This window comes from Acomys russatus, chromosome 25, assembly GCF_903995435.1.
Source record: "Acomys russatus chromosome 25, mAcoRus1.1, whole genome shotgun sequence".
Lineage (NCBI taxonomy): Eukaryota > Metazoa > Chordata > Mammalia > Rodentia > Muridae > Acomys > Acomys russatus.
In genome coordinates, this window is record NC_067161.1 from 48,374,623 (window position 1) to 48,380,622 (window position 6,000).

Genomic DNA, 6,000 nt, shown 5'->3' on the forward strand with positions numbered 1-6,000 from the left:
GCCAGGCATTGGTTGGCCATTCCCTCAATCTCTGCTCTATCTTTATCCCTACATATCTTATAGGCAGGGTAAATTTTGGGTGGAAGTTTTGTACGTGGGTTGGTGCTCCCCTCCCTCTACTAGGAGTCCTGTCAGGTTAGAGAGTGTCCTCTTCAGTCTCCATACTCCCTGCTACTAGGGGTCTCAGCTGGAGTCACCCTCATATCCTCCCAGGAGCCCACTCTGTGGCAGGTCTCCAGCTTGTTTCAGAAATGCTTCCTCCCAAGGTTTCTCTTCTCTCTGCAAGCCCTCTGTCCTCCTGCCCCCACCCATCTGGTCCCAACCCTCATTTTCCTCAGCACTCCATCTCCTGTCCTGTCCCTTCTCGTCAACCACATCTACTGTCTATTCCATTTCTCCTGAGTGAGAGTCAAGCATCCTCCCTTGGGCTCTCCTTGTTACTTAGCTTCTGTGGGTCTGTGATTTATAGTATGGTTATCCTGTGTATATGGCTAATATCCACTTATAAGTGAGTATTTACTATGTGTGCCTTTCTGGGTTTGGGTTACCTCACTCAGGATGATCTTTTCCAGTTCTACCCATTTGCCTAAAATTTTTATGATTTCCTTGTTTTTAACAGCTGAGTCATATCCCACTGTGTAAACGTACCACAGTTTCTTATATCTATTATTCAGCTGAGGGTCCTCTGGGTTGTTTCCAGTTTCTGCCTATCATGAATAAAGCTGCTATGAACACAGTTGAGCAAGCATCCTTATTGAATTTGCATGCCATCCCTGCACAGAGGCCATGATAATCTTCTCTGTATCATTCCAATTTTAGTACATGTGGTGCCAAAGCCAGCACGAGTCTGATCACTCAACACTTAAAAGCTCATAAGAATGAACAGGCCTCCAGAGAGGGCCTAGTCCTGTATCAGCCAGTGGAATAGGAAAACAAAGACCAAAGAGATGAGTAGATGTCACTGAAGCCATGCACCTACTCTGACACTGCTCTACCTGTTCTTGTCCCCACATCAAGATGTTTCCCTTGGGCCAAGAGAATGAGGGATGCTATCAAGTCAGGTGGAAAAGGCCCTAAAGGCCAAGCCAGCTACAGCTTTAGAAATCCTTCCCCGGGCTCAGTGCTTAAGCAAAAGTTGCTGGTGGATCATACAACTACAGTTTGGGCCCAACTCCAAATACCTCCTCAAAACACATCATTGTGAGCAGCCATGCTGGTCTTCTTGAGGGTGGCTGCTAAGGGCCTGTCAGCTACACAGGGCTATTTCTCAGGTCCAATCCTTTGAGCCTCCTAAATTCTTGAGCTCTTCACGCAGGAATTCCAACACTAGCGCCCCAATCTACAGAACGTATTTCCCCCTAACTGCCATCTTGTGAAGTCACAGAGTCTCTGTGACATTGTTTGTTTGTTTTCCTTTGTCCTTGGCCATACCATCTACATCAGCTCTGTCCTTACCTGATAATGTAAGGGTGCAGAAATGTTCTGAACAACAGTTCCTTGTAGGGCATCACGCCATCACACCAAGCATGCCTTTGGGGACATCCAGCAAAGGTCATGTAGATGAAAATGTAACCCATGGCAGAAGGAAACATACCCACATGGAAAGGACATTGCAGAATTTAGATATAGGAGAAAAAAAAAAAACAAAAATGTATGACTCACATGGAGATGTATAATTCTCTCTTGCCTGATTTTAAAACTAGCATCTGAGCATCAGTGCTGGTCACCCTCAGCATTCCTTAGGGCATTTTGGCATGTGTCACCTGGGTTAACTTAAGAGAACCTCTTCTGTACCACTCAGGGACCAGGTTAGGTAGCATGCTTAACGCACCCGTTTTCACTACTAAGGCAGGGACGGCACTCCGCCTCTCAAGTTGTTCAGAGTAAGATCCTAGAGACACTCTCCTTCCATGTACATTTAGCTAGATATTCTGGGGGTGGGAGTTGGAAAACTGGTATAGTTCCCAGGAACCTACCAAGAAATATGTCAAGCCTGCAAACTTCATCCAATTTACATCCACCACAGCTGCTAAAGCTACTCTTTCTTGTTGAAACTTTGCAAGCTGCCAGGAAAAGAAGAAGACAAAGAAGAAGAAGAAGAAGAAGAAGAAGAAGAAGAAGAAGAAGAAGAAGAAGAAGAAGAAGAAGAAAGACAGAAAGAAATGAAATGAAATGAAAAAAGAGAGCTTGTGGCACAGAGTGCCATTTTCCTAAAAGAAGAAACACTTAGATTCACTCCGAATGTAAGGAACTAGAGGTCATTATATTAAGCAAAATATCGCAGTCTCACAAAGGCAAGTGTCACATATGGAATCTAGGGATGGGAAATGACCTGAAAGTAAAGTGGGCGAGTATTATGGATGTGACTGTGGAAGGCAGGATAAGAAAGGCAGAGGGATTAATATGATCAAAGTACATTATATGCACGCATGGACTGTGAGAGTGAATCCCAATGCTCTGTACAATTAATATGTAAAAATTTTAACAAAAAAGATTCAAGTTCAAATTCTACCTGCTTTGCTGCCCTGAGGGATGAACTGTCTTTGCTGGAGATGCTTCCCCACCAGATGGCTAAAGCACTCAGGGCCTCAGTGAACATAGGAGGAGCCAGAGGCTCCTTAGTACCCCTCCCTCTTTGATACCTCATCTCCTTTTTTTCTTATCCACCTTTTGTCTGCCACTCTAGAAAGCCTATTTACAGCCACATGGTTCCTCATTGCAAATCAGAGCCTCACGCTCCCACCACCACAGATGAACTTGCAGTCACTATTTTCCCCCTTAAAGACTAAAAATACACTTCTGAATAATGCATGAATGAAAAAGGAAATTAAGGGGGGAAATCAGATGGCATTTTATGTGTATTAAAACACAGCATAGTAGAATCTGTCAGATGCACTGGGGCGGCTCTTCAGAGACATTCATAACATTAACTGTCTACCACAGAGAAGAAAAGGGATTTCTGATCCCTTAGTGGCTCCAGGGTCCACCTTAAGAAATGGGAAAAAAAAAAAAAAAAAAGGCTAGAGAGATAGCTCAATGGTTAAGACAACTTGCTGCTCTTTCAGAAGCCTCAGGTTGGGGGTCTCAGAACCCACATGATGGCTTACAAGCAGCTGTAACTCCAGTTCCAGAGGATGCAACGCCCTCTTCCGGCATCGATGGACATTGTACATATGTGATGCACATACACACATACAGGGACACACACACACACATAAAATAAAAAAGATAAATCTTTAAATTAAAAAACAAAAACAAAACCTAGGATAATGGTACCTTAAATGCCAGCACTCAGGAAGTAAGTGGATCTCTGTGAGTTACAGGGTAGCCAGAATTACGTAGTGACACCCTGACAAATGGGGGCGGGGCACTAATTAGTAGTTCTAAGATAAAGCAGAAGAATCAATACCATGAAGATAAGAATACAGAGTAATGAGATACAATTAGAAAATGGTACTGAAGAAAGTCAAGGGAACCAAAAGCTGATTTTGAAAAGATCCATACAGTTAGCTTCCCTAGCCAGAGAGGTGACACAAATTTCAACACCAGGAGTGAGAGGAAATGTCGCTAGAGGGTAAAAAGATCACAAAGAACAATATTAGGACATTATCCCAGTGAACTGAACAACTTAAACGAACCACGTAAACCTCTGAAAGACGCACACTGTCAAAGTTCATAGAAGATGCTAGGCGATCTCAGTAAGTAGGCTAATGAAGCAAACAGTTTTCAAGAGATGAAATGGAACTGGCCAATAAACAAGAAAAAAATTAAAACAGACAAGGCCCAGTACTTAGATACCTAGATAAAAAGTCCTAACTACCAATGGAGTGGAAATTCACGGGTTGTTAAAATGCTTTAATCTGACTAGCTTCCCTGTTGTCCTAAATATTTAACAGAGTCTCAAGTAAAATTATGGGAAATTTTGTTGTTGTTGTTGTAGAAATCAGAAGTAGAATTTTCTATTTTACATGAAAATACAAAGAACCTAAAATGTCCAAAATAACTTTTGAAAGACTAGACCTGTGAAACCTAAACTATCTAACTTCAAGACTTCCTAAAAGGGAAATTACCAAGACAGCAGAGGTGATTTAAAGGCAGACAACTAGATCAGGGAGGAAGCATTATTTCTATCATTACATATTAAAAAAAAAAAAAAAACTAACTCAAATAAATCATAGATCTAAAGTTTCTATAAGAAATCATTGTAGTGCTTTATGGCGGTGGCACACGCCTTTAATCCCAAGATTCAGGAGGCAGAGGCAGGTGGATCTCTGCGAGTTTGAGGCCAGTCTGGTCTACAAAGTGAGTCCAGGACAGCCAGGGCTACACAGAGAAACCCTGTCTCAAAAGACACACACACACACACACACACACACACACACACACACACACACACGGAAAAGAAAGAAAGAAAGAAAGAAAGAAAGAAAGAAAGAAAGAAAGAGAAAGAAAGATGTAGCACCCTGAGTTTGAGGCCAGCCTGGTCTATACAGCAAGTTGCAGGAAAGTCAGAGCTACATAGTGAGACCCTGTCTCATAAATAAAAAGAAAGAAAGAAAGAAAGAAAATGACCCAGGGAGTGGTGGCATACATAAATAAATAGAAAGAATAAATAAACAAATAAACAAACAAAAGAAAGAAAGAAAATGAGCCGGGTGCAGTGGTGCATGCCCACAGTCCTGGCACTCGGAGAGGCAGTGGCATGTGGATCTCTGTCAGTTCGAGGCTTGCCTGGTCTACAAAGAAAGTCCAGGAAAGCCAAGGCTACACGGAGAAACTCTGTCTCGAAAAACTAAAACCCCAAAACCAAAAAAAAAAAAAAAAAAAAAAAAGTAGGAAAAGAAAATGTAGTAGAAAATCATTGGAAATCACAGTTTCAAAGATAGACATGTGCGTGCGTGCGTGCGTGCGTGCGTGCGTGCGTGCGTGCGTGTGTTTAAAGGACTTGTATCTAATATACGTAAATAACCCTCAAAACTCAGGTTTGAAGGGAAATAAATCCACATATTCTATCGATAGTGTCAGTTTTTAGTCGCCGTGACAGAAGCTTGGAGCGGCTGGCTACTTGTCAGGCAAGAGTGAAGGATGTAAACATGTTTAGCACTCAGCTGGATTTCTCTCTTCGTACACAGTCCAGCACGCCAAGCCAGGGAATGGTGCCGCCCGGTTTCAGACTGGCTCTTCACATGCCAGCTACAGAATCAAGACAACCCCATGCAGACCGGCACACAGACCAACCTCACCCAGAGGGTCACCCCGGAGAGACTCTTCTCAAGGCTGCATCACATGGAGGCTACTGGCCTACAGCCCACCAGTTCGACTGGAAATCTCGTCAAGTCTGCGCCTGAGGAACCGATTGGTAGAAGAATGAGATGTGCCCGTGGGATTGGGGACAGAGAAGGTACAACAAAGTTGGGTGGTGGTGGCAGCGGTGGCAGAGGTGGCGCATGCGTTTAACCTCAACATTCTGGGAGGCGGATCTCTCTGAGTTTGAGGCCAGAGTGGTCTACAGAGCAAGTTCCAGAACAGCAAGGGCTACACAGAAAAACCCTGTCTCAGGAAGAAAAAATAAGTAAAAGGAAAAGATTCAAAACTCTTAAGACCCCCACCCCCGCTCCCCTCTAGCCCCACCCCACCCCCCACCCCCGGCCTTTCTCAATTCTCCTTTTAGAGCTTGTCTGGCCCCCACAGGAAGGGCTAGCCATTTCCTTCAGGCCTTTACATTGCTGCCTCCTTAAGCAGCCGAGGTCAGAACTCCATGCGGCCTTCAGAGAAAACAGGCCTGGGTGACAGCAGAAGACTGGCATTGAGAACCACCTAGAAAGTTCCTCTAACATGGGCATAAAGAGGGATAAAACATAACTTGGATGGATGCATTTATCAGTGAATCTAGTACAAAGACCGGCCTGCTGGGGGTCAGAGATGGCTGGTCTGGCTAACACAAGCCAGAGCTAACTGTAGTGAAAAAGAAACAGAACCCGCCTGCCTTAAGAGATGCAG

At 43.9% G+C, this 6,000-nt stretch overlaps 1 pseudogene; it reads right to left on the reverse strand.

Annotated features, from left to right (window-relative positions):
* Positions 1–730: 730 nt before the first annotated feature.
* On the reverse strand, positions 731–843 carry LOC127208905 (uncharacterized; annotated as a pseudogene).
* Positions 844–6,000: the final 5,157 nt, after the last annotated feature.